General features: G+C 40.3%; 1 long non-coding RNA gene across 1 annotated transcript; it reads right to left on the bottom strand.

Moving 5' to 3' along the window:
• Window positions 1-12,484: 12,484 nt before the first annotated feature.
• LOC128026796 (uncharacterized) lies at window positions 12,485-13,729 on the bottom strand. Its single transcript, XR_008186528.1, has 3 exons — window positions 13,342-13,729; window positions 13,031-13,082; window positions 12,485-12,584 (listed from the first exon to the last, which is right to left on the bottom strand). It is a non-coding gene; the product is annotated as an uncharacterized LOC128026796 (long non-coding RNA).
• Between the last annotated feature and the right edge of the window lie 591 nt (window positions 13,730-14,320).

Below are 14,320 nucleotides of genomic sequence, written 5' to 3'. Positions count from 1 at the left end.
TATTGTGTGCAAAAACTGCAGAACTTTGTCGAAACTCAGCCGGAAAGAAACTTTCAACTGATGCAACATAAAAGTAGTGTTATAAACAGTCAAGTTTCTGAAACATTGGCTGGAGAATTTCCATAGTCACAGTGCACGTGCACAGGTTTATTTCAAAGTCACTTCCAGGTTGTAAAAGAACTAGTTGCAAAAGTAAAACAAATTGTGAGAATAATTTTGAGACACTTAGAATTATATATAAATATTTAGTCTTGCACTATGTGAATATCATGAAGTCCATTCCACTTTGCTGCTTATTCTGGTCAAGAAAAAAAAAACAACATTCAGTTATATGCAGACAGGAAAAAAACTTTCGCAAAAGTGTATTTATTTATTATTAAACTGGTTCATGCTGAATGCTAGAAATTGAGTAAAGCCATAAAGTCAGATTGGAACTGGTGATTTTTGGCTAGCCAGTTTTGTGTGCAGTTTCCATCAGAAAATCCGTGAACAGACCGTAGGTGTGCCATCTGAGGCTAAGACTGAGGACGCATGTGACTAATTGTCGATAAATGTAAATTAGTCCTAATAGCAGAGTCAAGTGAGTGTTCCAGCAGTAAGGATGTTCTCTGAGATGACTAGGAGAGCACACACTCCTCACACATCAACACCGTCCGTGTGCTCCACATTCAGTCTTCCTTCTCGTCACTTTCAGGTCATAATGGGACATGACACCAGTGTGCTGTGTGGCCGGCGCGCCAAACCTGAGCGTTTAACTTCAATGAATCTCATTTGCTCCTGGCTGCTCACTTACACTAACGGACGCTGGCACCGTCAGCCTCCATCAGCCATCAGCAGACGAGCATGTTCTCAAGCCTGACTGTTATCTCTCACACCTCTGCCCAGACTCACATCCAGCCTCAGAGCAGCTCGTGGGCTCACTCGGTGTAGGGCTGAGTTAGCCGTTTGTGAGGTCTTACTTAAGTGGAGATGTGAAGAACACACAGGATGCGATAAATTAGAGTTTGTAACCAATTCAGTGCATCATTTAGTTATACCAATTGTACTTAATGATAGATATAGTAGGTAGTAATCTGTCCGTCAAGATTACTGTTATATACACTATGAGTAAAAGTTTTAGGTTAGCAAGTTTTGGTAAGTACCTACCAAAAGTAGTGCAAAGAAGGACAACCGGCCCATCTGGTCTGATCATAAAAAAGAGCTGTAGCCTAACAAATAGGTGTTAGAAGACACAGCGCATTGCAGTTTGGTGCATAAGGGGCCATGCTGCCGCAGACCAGTTAGAGTGCCCATGAGACCCCTGTCCACTTCCAAAAGTTCCTACAACGGGTGCATGTGTGTTGGTTATCAGAGTAGAGATGACAGCAGGATGCACTATAGGAAGAAAGCCAGCAGAGGCAGTGTTATTATCTGCTGAAATCCTTTGGTCTTGGCATTCATGCTGATGCTATTTAGAAACATACCACCTTCCTAAAGATTGTTTCAGGACATGTACACCCCTCTGTATGTTCCCTGATGGCAGTGGCCTCTTTCAGCAGGATAATGCACCCGCCACACTGCAAAAAATGGTTCAGCTATGGCCTGTGGAACATGACAAAGAGTTCAAGCTGCTGCCTTGGCCTCCAAATTCCCAAGCTATCGATGTGATTGAGCATCTATAGGTGGACAAACACACCTGATTCATGCACGGAGGATGCAACTTGCAGGACTTAAAGGATCTGCTGCTAATGTCTTGGTGCCAGAAACCACAGGACACATTCAGAGGTCTTGTGCAGTCCATGTGTCGACACATCAGAGCTGATTTGGCAGCATGAGTGGCACCTTCATGCTATTGGACAGGTGGTTTTAGTTATTTGCCTTCTATGAGCCTTTGGGCAACTGTTAACTAGAAACTTCTCGGGAGTAACTTTTAGTTATAAACTGCATATTTGTATATAAGCCTCGGTGAATTGCAAAAAAAAAAAAAATCACCTTTGCTTATTATTAAAATGAGATGTATAACTTATCTATGAACATATTTATGTGTAATACTATAATAAACTATAAATAAAGATAATATTAACCACTCCCAGATATTGACATGAATGACATGCTTTCCCTTTCCCTCTGATTAAATCAAAATGCATGACTCTCTCTTAGCAAAGGATATTTTTCATGTGCTTTATCTACGTAATCTTTCTAGCTGCCAGACATCCAGGATATCAAAGCAGATCGCAGATGCAGGAACTAAATTGCCATTTCATCAAATTAGGGTTTATTAAGATAAAACGATGCTTTGATAAAACAAAAAATCAGGAAGTATAAGACAAGAGCAAAAAGGCAATCTTTACAACAATGGCCTGCAGCCAGAGACTCCAAAGACAGAATAAGTTTTCAGAGAAAGTGCAATATCGATCTTGAAGGGGAAAAACATTGGAAGGGTTTAGTGAAGAGAGTACAGCAGTCATCTGACAGGGAAATAAAGACACCAGGGTAAAGGGTTCTGGCCGTTTGAAGATGACAACTCGCCAGTTTGCAGTTAATTAAGTCATAACTTTGGGATAGCAGCTGGACGAAGGTTTGTTTCTCATCCGTCTCCACTTACTAAAAGTACTTATATCCTGGCTGTGAAGAAACTAATGGGGAAATGAATGGCTCTGTAAGCAATGTGCCATTTTTAGGCCATGTATTTCTCCTCAGAATTTTCAAAATATGTCCCAAACTATTTCATCAGCCATAACGATTACAAGCAATTTTATAAACGCTAAAGAAAAAAGGGAATTACTTCACCACTGAAGAATGAAAGTTCTGGAGTCAAATAAAAGAGATCAGCAATGTGTGTGTGTGTGTGTGTGTGTGTGTGTGTGTGTGTGCGTGCGTGTGTGTGTGGATTCAAGAGGAAAGAAACATACTGTAAAATAACTTCCATAAAAATGCATACCGTATGTTGAGTGTGTGGGCCGGAGACAATGCTAGAATATGATCATATTTTGATTATTTATTTGGCATTTATGTGTAAATGTCAACCCAGATTAACCAGATTTCTGAAAATTGGAATATGACAATTTAAATATTCTATATATGTATGAATATATATATATATATATATATATATATATATATATATATATATATATATATATATATATATATTTATTTATTTATTTATTTATTTATTTATTTATTTATTTATTTATTTTCATGATGTCATGCATACAGAAATTTCCAAATGCCATGAAACATGTAAACTTCTGTGTGAATTAAGGATTAATCAGAATATTGACAATAATGTGTATATATCACTATATATTATTGTATATATTACTTTCTATTTGAAAGTTCGATGTTGCATAGTATGATGGTTATGTTCCAGAATTCATCTTAAACAAAACAAAACTAAATAATAATTTCTTATATATTTATAACAATTAATAATTTCTTTTTATACTAATTTCAATTATAAAGTGTAAATAATATTATGACTTTTTTTGTTCTTTTTCATCCTTTTGTCAAAGACTTTTGTGTTTTATGAAAGAATAAAGACTAAATAACAACATTTACATTTTCGAGTAAACGATTCCTTACTAACAAAAAGTGAACTCAAAGTGATGCTACATGGAACCTTTTAGCCAGGAGTAGATAGAAACAAGCAAACATAGGAAACAAATGTGTATCATTTTATAGAGCAGGAATATCAGGGTTTCCTGTAGCATGAGCATTATGGAAACTAATTGTGAGGCAGGATGAATAATGAATAACGGAGGAGATGTGCTTCCTGGAACTGTGCTGAGCTGAGCCGAGCAGCTCCCTGATGAAGCCCACAGCTTCCTCTCCCTGCATTTGCCTCCAGGTGAAAAATCTGCTATCTCCCCCTCCTCCAGCTTCTCTCCTGCTGCTGCTGCCGAGACCAAACACATCTCTATGAAATATAGGCCTGTAACTCAAAACATAGCCAATAAATACAAGCTTTATTTTGACTTTCTAATGTCAAATACAAATTTATGATAATGACCAAAATGTTTGAAAATAAAGCTGTGAGGAATAGAAGTACAGTAAACTCAGTCAAATAAGTTGTGTAACTCTCTGAGAGATCAACCGATGAAACACTGGAAGAAAAATCTACTCTGACTAAGATCCTCGTTGTTCTTTTTGCAGAATATTACAGGGTATAGGGAAAGGTTGATCATAGTGGTTTGCAAACTGTTACAAATAATATTTTTTTTTTCTAAAATCTGTCTGGACGGACTCTCCTCCTAATGTTTTTACCGGTCCACCATTTGTCAAACGTTTGGAATAATCATAATAATGAAAATACATTTTATTATGCTCACCAAGGCGGCATATATTCAATCAAAAATACAGTTGATACAATGATATTGTGAAATATTATCAAGAGCTGTTTTCCATTGTAATATATTTATGTGTAATTTATACCTGTGATGCAAAGCTAAATTTTCAGCATCATTACTTCAGTCTTACATGATCACTCAGAAATTATTGTAATAGATTTGCTGCTCATTTCTTATTATTGATGAAAATATTTTTGCTGCTTAATATTTTTGCGAAAAATAATAAAATAAATAAATAAATAAATGCACTTAACCTAAACTTTTGTATGTTGGTCTATCATAGTTTTCACGAAAAAACAAAAAAATGCTGGAAATTCAGCTTTTATCACAGCAATAAATTACAGTTTAATATATGTTCAAATAGAAAAATAAAACAGAAAACTTCTTTTAAATTGCACAATTTATTGTACTATTATTATTTTTTTATTATTAAATTATTTATTAAGTATAATAGATTTCCTTAAAAAAATGTACAGTCAAGGAAGGAACAATGGCAATTAGATTCAAAGCCAAGTTCCCTGAACCCGGTCAGTGCAAAGCCCAAACTACCATAATCCTCTTACAGCTTTTCAGCACTAAAACTGGGGCTTTTTTATTGGTAAATACCCATATCAACTTTGTTGATTCCCATTTTATTGTAGCGCTAAACCTGCCTTCCATATGACTGAGAAAGTTGAAAGCTCCCTTTTCCCCAATTGAATAAACAACACTTCAATCTGATCATCAGACAAGGAGGATTCCAGAAACGTGCGTGGGTGCTTAATACCCACTTTTATACCCTTCAACAAACAAATCTGATGACAAGTGCTTGTTAAAAAGGCTTTGGGTGTCTGAAGATCTGAGCATGCATCTACACGTGACTATATTTCTCAAAAATCTCTCCTTACAGTTCTGGCCAAAGTAACAAGCAGTATCAAAGTTTTTCTCATTAGACGCAGACTTGTGTTACATACATGTGTATTTCTTGAAAAAGAACATGGACGCTTTCCCTGAAATGCTGCTTATGAAAGCATTACTTACAGTTTTAGGCGTAAGAACAAACATAAAGTGTATAGCATCAGAGTTTCTCATTAGAGGCAGACACATGCTGGACTCTGATCAAACACAGATTGCTTTTAAATCGCCTGGATGGATAACTTTATCTCGCGGGGCTCAGATATTGTTCTCATTTTCAGCCTTGATCAAGATAACCACACGTCTTAGTTAAGTCTATCGATTCGCCCCCCGAAAACGCTTCCATTCATCCACGAGTAATGCGGTGTAACCAGTCGCTTGCAGAGGAGAGTGACTCTAGGACAGTGAGAGAGTCTGCGCCTGTGTGTGCTATCACTATTAAAATCTTTTTCATTTGCAGGCGATGATTAGATTCCCTGGCATCTCTGATCGCAGCTCGGCGAGAGTGATGTCAAACAGCACCTATTACCTTGATGTTTGATTTATTTCAATTTGATGCGGGCCACACTGTAAATATATTAAAGATAGATCCCCGTTCTTTTGTTTAATATGCTTGACCCAAAGCTTAATTTGATAGGATCACTCAAACTGGCATCAAAGTGATTAATTCTACAAGCAAACTGCTCACGCAGCATGCTCCCATGTGCACACGCCAGTGAGACAGGGAATATCATAGTAATTGGCTTTGCTGCAATTAGAAACTCTTTTACCTAGGATGCTCTTTGTTCCTGGATATAGGCTTTTTTACATGTCTAGAGTATTGCATGTGAGAACCATTTCCCATGAAGAAAAAAAAAAGAAAAGAAGGCAATATACATTCCATTTTGTCTAATAAAATTATTCAAGCTTTCTTTGCCAGGTTATATAATCCCAGAGTAATAAAAGAAAAAGAAAAAATGAGTTGTGGTCGGAAGTGTAAGGATAAAAAACAACATTCCTACATTGTCTGTAGAAACTGTGAAGGCTGTTCACTCATGTAGGAGCCACAAAAATGAGTGTGTTTGTGCTAGATACAGTTTAAAAAATACAGTAATTAACAGATGCATCTAAATTCATATTTTGCTTTGATTTTATTATTTTGGATGGTTGCTTACTGGCTCAAAAAATGGGCATCTTTAAATTTTTATGATATTCTGATCTATTTTATCTCACTTCCTCTGTTCAATGTGATTTTTATATCACCTTTATTAACCCCACGGATACTTTTCAAAAGAAAAGAAAAGAAATCCTGTAATAGCAGAACTAAATGAAAGTCAGATTTGATGTGAGATTCAGGTCATGTTTGCAGTGGTGCTCTGAATACTTTAAAACTTCTGACCTTTTTTTCTTTCTTTTTTTTTTCCATAGTGAATCATGATCTCTTTTGTGCAAAGGATTAAGACTTAGCATTGCAGAGCTGAGCCAACCCCTATGTATGAACATTAATAACAGGCTTAGCAAAAAATATAAACATATTAAAATTAAAAAATCACAAATTTTCAAAATGTTGACAAATCATATTTCTTCTCAACAGAAACCAATATTTAAGAGAAATTATGTTAAATAAACAATAATAGAAAAACCATAATTTAATTAGAATAACAGAAGAAAACAGGAGTATAAAGACTATGCATTGCATTTAAAATAAATAAATAACGTGCCCTTATAATGCTTTCTGACTATGTTAACATTATATTATATTAACAAAGACCTGTAAAGTAGAAAGCATAAATAATTTCAGTGCTTCTGCTGGAGAGCTGATCATCTAAAACAAGCCATGTTTCAGCTTGGAAGACCGGCTAGATCCAAAAACTCCATTAACCAGGTGGCAGCACATGAATTAAAAATAACCCAACATGGCTTTGCAGTCAGACGCTGTTCCTGCCCGCTGCGGCATGACTATTGTTGCATCGCTCTCGCTGTCTTTCTTTCTCTGTGCCATATCCTACAGGAGAATTGGTTTAGTGTACATTTCTACTGACCCACTGCACAAAGCCCACACATGATATAGTCTCTATCTGTTTTCCATCAGACAGCATTACCAAATCCCCAACTGTGGTCCCTTTACCCCATTTCGGCTGCACTTTTGTGAGTACATTTTTCTGATGTGTGAATTAGATGGCAAATGGGAAATGTAGCAGAGACACCTCAACCAGCTCTAGTTATCGAGCTGTCACTGAACCGCAAAACCCCACGCCTTACTAGAGAAGAGGTGGAATTAGCATCAGGATGACACACCATCCGAATACAACGTGTGAGAGGAGAAAAGTTCCAGCCAAACGAACGCCCTGACACACACATGCTCATTTAAAGCTGTGATATGACTCCCCGTCACAAACCTCAATAGGTAATCCAACAAGAGTGGGGAAAAAAAATGAAAATCAGTGTATGTGAAAGTATGTCAGTCCCTCAGAAACTGCTGCCATGTTGAAACTGAGAAGGTGACGGAGGGGGGCAGAGGAATTGCAGGCCCATTTCGTGTCCCAAACAACAGTCTGGTGAGGTGGGCCATCCCAGCCTCCCTTATCTTTAATGGGTACTCCATCATTCTGCCTGCTGCCCGCTATGTTCGTCTTTCCACTGGGTCGCCCAAACAGATGGGCTTTGTAAGGCTCAATGAAACATTCCAGCACTGCAATCTGTTTCTGCGAGTCCATGATCAAATCTGAAGAAAAGCTACATCTCGCGCACATTGCAGCACATATGTACTGCCTTGGCTTGTGCCTATGTCAGTGAAATTAAAATCATTGGAACGTTTTAAGTACTGACGGCATGACAACAAAGAGAAAAGACAGAGGGAGGGGGAGCTGAAATAATCGCCACTTGCTAAGGAGAACTTCTCGTGGTACATGCATTGAAATAAATAGAAGGGAAGAGATAAAAGCCTCGGCCAAAGTGGATATTATTATATACCATTACAAACATGTTTATCTCAATCCCTCACACCCTCCATCTGTGGGTTGATTCTGTGTGACGTAAGTTCAAAGCATTGTAGCGTTCACCATGTAACAACCTTATCCCAAAGGATTTCTTTTCATTGTCTGTCACAATTCCAAATTTAACTGGAAGAAAAGTCTTTTTGAGTAAAGTAAGAGCTGGAATCTAAAACATTTTACTTCCTCTTTCGCATGATTCTTATTTGTTGACGCTTTTTTCGATGACCCATTTCATGTTCAACAACTTTCTCTTTTAGAACCTGAAGGCCTGTACCTTTACATTCACATTTAATCATATAAGCAGACGGTTTTATTAAAAGTGATGAGAACAATGAGTACAATAGAAGAAATCAGATCAACAAGAGAACAACAACAGTATACAAGTGCAATGACAAGTCTCAGTTGGTCTAGTACAGAACGCATAGCCTGGTGTTTATATATATATATATATATATATATATATATATATATATATATATATATATATATATATATATATATATATATATGAAAGACAAGAAAAGTCCTAGTATTAGTTGGTTAAGATTCAAGATTCAAGATTCAAGATTTTTATTCGTCACATACAAAATTATATATAGCATATATAACCAGCAGTGAAATGTGAGTCAGGTCCGCTCCATGGACAGTGCAATTATTAAAGAAAACACCACAGATGAAAATATACATAAATAAAGCTATGTAAGAATGAAATAAAAGTAAACAATAAAAATATAAGAATAAAATATAAAAAATGTATATTGTAGAATTAAATATAGAACGCAAAATAATGTGCATGAATGTAAACTGTAGTCTTAAATATTAAGATGTACAGGGATGTACAATGTGCATATATGCATTTTACTGTAGTCTTAAATATTAAGATGGAATGTACAAGAAGCGAATGTGCAAAACAGGGCGACACTGTCAGTGTGTCTATGTGAGGTAGTGAATATAGTAAAAAGATAAAGTGAACATTAAGTGGTGGCATGAGGATGTTAAGAAGCTGGTTTAGAGTTTAAGAGCCTGATGGCCTGGGGGAAGAAACTCCTCCTGAGTCTCTCAGTTTTTGCCATCAGGCTACGGAAGCGCTTACCAGATGGCAGCAAAGTGAAAATATGATTACTGGGGTGGATGGAGTCTTTGATGATTTTTGCAGCTCTACTTCTGTAGCGTTTGAGGTAGATGTCCTGCAGAGAGGGGAGAGCAGACCCTGAAATGCGCTCAGCTAAGCGCACAACTCTCTGCAGGGCTTTGCAGTCTTGACTGGAGCTGTTCCCATACCACACTGAGATACACTGGGTCAATACACTTTCTATAGCCCCAGAATAGAAAGTTTTCAGGATTGCTGGTGAGACCCTGAATTTCCTCAGCTGTCGCAGTTGGTTAAGTGCTGCCGAAAAAGATGAGTCTTTAGATGTTTCTTGAAAATGAGTAAAGACTCAGCTGTACGAATTGCGATTGGGAGGTCATTCCACAAACTGGGCACAGTTCAGGAAAAGGTCAGTGAGAGTGATTTTGAACTTCTTTGGGATAGCACCACAAGGCGTCATTCGCTTGCAGAGCGCAAACTTCTGGAGGGCATATAAGATTGAACTAGTGAGTTTAGGTATGTTGGTGCCGTGCCAGTGGTCATCTTGTAGGCAAGCATCAGTACCTTGAATGTGATGCGAGCGGCTACTGGTAACCAGTGTAACCTGATTTGGAGAGGAGTAACGTGAGCTTTTTTGACTCATTGAAGACAACCCCCACTGCTGCATTCTGGATCAGTTGCAGAGGCTTCATAGTACATGCAGGAGCATTACAATAGTCCAGTCTGGAGAGAATAAGAGCTTGGACAAGACGTTAGGTGGCTTGCTCTGACAGGAAGGGTCTAATCTTCCTAATGTTGTATAAGGCAAATCTCCAGGACTGGGTCGTTGTAGCAATATGGTCTGTGAAGCTTAACTGATTATCCATCACAACTCCTAGGTTTCTGGCTGTCCTGAAAGGAGTTATGGTTGACAAACCCAGCTGTATAGAGAAGTTGTAATGAAACGATAGGTTAGCTGGAACCACCAGGAGTTCTGTCTTAGTGAGGTTGAGCTGAAGGTGATGGTCATTCATCCAGCTATAAATGTCACTCATACAGGCTGAAATGCGAGCAGCTACCATCGGGTCATCTGGCTGGAATGAGAAATAGAGTTGGGTGTCATCAGCGTAGCAGTGATAAGAAATGCCATGCCTCTGAATGACAGATCCCAATGACGTCATGTAGATGGAGGAGAGAAGTGGTCCAAGTACTGAGCCTTGAGGAACCCCAGTAGCAAGTTGTTGTGACTTAGAAACTTCACCCCTCCAAGACACCCTTAAGGATCTATCGGAGAGGTAGGACTTCAACCACAGGAGTGCGATTCCAGAGATGCCCATTTTTCTGAGGGTGGATGGGAGAATCTGGTGATTAACGGTATCAAAAGCAGCAGACAGGTCCAGTAAGATGAGTACTGAGGATTTTGAAGCTGCTCTTGCCAGTCGCAGGGCTTCAGTAACCAAGAGCAGGGCAGTCTCAGTTGAGTGGGCACTTTTGAAGCCAGATTGGTTGCTAGTGCAGAAGGCTGTTCTGTACAAGGAACATAGAGAGCTGGTTGAACACAGCTCGCTCAAGTGTCTTTGCAATGAATGGAAGAAGGTATACTGGTCTGTAGTTTTCTAGAAGCGCTGGATTTAGAGATGGTCTCTTAAGCAGTGGGCTTTCCTGCTTAGCCTGCTTAAATACCGAGGGAAATGTTCCAGAGTGAAGAACAGAGTGACAGTGTTGGGGAGTAACTAACCAAAAGGTATCAACATTGCTTACTTTTATTAAAAGTTTTCAAAATAGCATGCTTATAAAGCACATATAATGCATGACATCCATAATCTATACAGTATATATATATATATATATATATATATATATTAGGGGTGTAACGGTACGTGTATTTGTACTGGACCGTTTCGGTACAGGGCTTTCGGTACGGTGCACGTGTGTACCGAATGACCCAATGCAATATTTTGTGTGTGGAACAAAAGTACATTTTCGTGTTTCCCAATGAACATATTAAGTGGCGGAAGTCTCCGCGTTCAGCGCAAGCTGATTAGGCCGGTGACACACTGGCTACGTGGCGTGAGCGTGGCGTTTCTGCTGCATGTCAGTTGTGTTACGGATGCTTTGCGTTTTCTGTGTCTTTATACACCAGAATCGTGCTGGCGCGCTGCTGCTACTGTGAGTGTGAACATCACTACAACTAGGATAAAAACTATTATAGTTCAAACGCAGCTCCCGTCGGCATTTAAACAGACCTTCGCTCTTAATTCCGATCGGTCCAACGCAATAAAGAAATCTGAGCAGGTCTAAAAACTGAAACTGTTGATGCTGCAACTTTACACTTTGGATATATATATATATATATATATATATATATATATATATATATATATATATATATATATGTCACAGGTCGGGGGGGCCAAGCCGGTCTGCACCCACCCCTGAAACCCAGGATCACCTCGGGGAGCGTACCAGAAGAACCAGACAGACGAGAGTATAAAAAAATGAACAAGGTTTTATTTGGTTAAAAGCAATTTAAAAGTTCAGTGTTCTTTCCGTGTCTCCCGACCAGAACGGGGCCAGACCTCGGACGCCGGGAAGGCGTGGAGTCGTCAGCAATTCGTGCCTGTACGGGGCCAGCAAGAGCCAGGATAGTCTGTCACCCGTCCCGGAGTGAGGGAGGTATCCGGGTAAGTAGAGCTCGTGGATGTTTCGGTCGAGACCGGGAAAAGGAATAATTCTCGTGTCCACCTCCTTTTACAGGGACATCACATGCAGCATTCGGCCCAGAGAATCCTGTGATCTGCACAGCGGGGTAAGTAATCAACAGTAAGTATGTGTCCTTGAGTAAGTAATGGGGCTTACGGATGGGAGATGCTTCGGTTAAGACCGGGAAAGGAATAATTTGTGTGTCCACCTCTTTCTACAGGGGCATCACATGCAGCATTCGGCCCAGAGAATCCTGCGATCTGCACAGCAGAGTAAGTAATCAACAGCAAGTATGTGTTCTTGCATAAGTAATGGGGCTTACGGCTGGGAGATGCTTCGGTTGTGAACGGGAAAGGAATAATTCTTGTGTCCACCTCTTTTCGTAGGGACATCACATGCGGCGTTCGGCCCAGAGGATCCTGCGATCTGCACAGCACATGCGGCGTTCGGCCCACAGCAGAGTAAGTAATCAACAGCAAGTATGTATTCTTGCATAAGTAATGGGGCTTACGGCCGGGAGATGCTTCGGTTGTGACCGGGAAAGGAATAATTCTTGTGTCCACCTCTTTTCATAGGGACATCACATGCGGCGTTCGGCCCAGAGGATCCTGCGATCTGCACAGCAGAGTAAGTAATCAACAGCAAGTATGTATTCTTGCATAAGTAATGGGGCTTACGGCCGGGAGATGCTGCGGTTGTGACCGGGAAAGGAATAATTCGTGTGTCCACCTCTTTCTACAGGGACATCACATGCGGCGTTCGGCCCAGAGGGTCCTGCGATCTGCACAGCAGAGTAAGTAATCAACAGTAAGTATATGTTCTTGAATAAGTAGTGGGGCTTACGGCTGGGAGATGCTTCGGTTAAAACCGGGAAAGGAATAATTCGTGTGTCCACCTCCTTTCATAGGGACATCACATGCGGCGTTCGGCCCAGAGGATCCTGCGATCTGCACAGCAGAGTAAGTAATCAACAGTAAGTATGTGTTCTTGAATAAGTAGTGGGGCTTACGGCTGGGAGATGCTTCGGTTAAGACCGGGAAAGGAATAATTCTTGTGTCCACCTCCTTTCATAGGGACATCACATGCGGCGTTCGGCCCAGAGGATCCTGCGATCTACACAGCGGGGTAAGTAATCAACAGCATGTATGTGTTCTTGAATAAGAAATGGGGCCTACGGCTGGGGGATACTTCAGTTGAGTGCCTGGGTGTGGACTACGGTGACGGTGGTGGGCTCTCGGGGTGGTGAGCGTCCGGCATTAACTCTATATATCTTCCCCACACTCTGTAACTTCACTTCAAACGATTTATCGTGCAAACACACCACTTCAGACACGGCACACCCACTCTTAGTGCAAATAGAGCCAGCACTCACCCAACGATAGCTCCGTCCACTTCACAACGTTATCACTCCCAGTCCAGATGTATACAATTGATCGAAGTCCCAGATCAGGTCTCTTAACTTCCCTCCGATAGCGATGGCGCGGCCTGGTCTTCACTTGCTTTCCAGAACTCACACTCTTTCTGTCCTGAATATCTCCACTCGATCGCTGATATATCTGTTACACAGCCAGATAGCCGAAACCCCACAATAGTCCTCAAATACCTCCACACGCCAGCCCAAACGTCCCAGGAATTCACCTCTCCTAGGGGAACACATCCAAAGAGAAGAACCACACACGGGGGCAAGCCAACCAGGAAGAATAGCCGGGAGAACGAACGACCAAAAAGAATCAACAACCCATCATGGTCTCTGCACTTCTCTTTTTATGTGGTTACTCCGCCTCCATAATCCTCTCACAGATCGCCACATCAAACTCCCCACACCAGATGCCAATCTGTCATTAGCGTTGTTATTGCGACATCGGGCGCAACCCGGAAGTGGACCGGTGTTACCGCGACACCGTCCCGAGGGGAACACAAAATTCCGGCGGGACTTAGTTCCGCTTCTCTTTCGTCACCCCGTGACATATATATATATATATATATATTAATGTGGCAGGATAAGCCTTTTATTGGCTGGTTGATGTACAGTTGTCTCACCAATCAAATGGCGTTGGCAGTGCAGTAACTCGCGGAATATTTTGGCTGCAGTAATCGCAGCGAGAGCAGTGAATGCTGGCTGGTAGACTGAGCTATGACACCGGTTTTGAGTAACCATATCGCGTTGCATCTAATGTTTATTCAATAACAATCTTAAGGGGAAATTAAAACATCTTAGTCCTCATCCTGGCCGATGATTTCAGGCAACACAGCTGCTGTTTTGCTTAGGGATGCATTTTGGGGTCCGATCTGCACTTTACGGTCTTTTGTGCTTTAATACTTTGAGAGTTTACGAAGCTGTAAAGACTGAG

The sequence above is a fragment of the Carassius gibelio genome, chromosome A13, assembly GCF_023724105.1.
Source record: "Carassius gibelio isolate Cgi1373 ecotype wild population from Czech Republic chromosome A13, carGib1.2-hapl.c, whole genome shotgun sequence".
In the NCBI taxonomy this organism is placed as follows: Eukaryota; Metazoa; Chordata; class Actinopteri; order Cypriniformes; family Cyprinidae; genus Carassius; species Carassius gibelio.
This window is presented reverse-complemented; position numbering and strand designations above follow the sequence as displayed.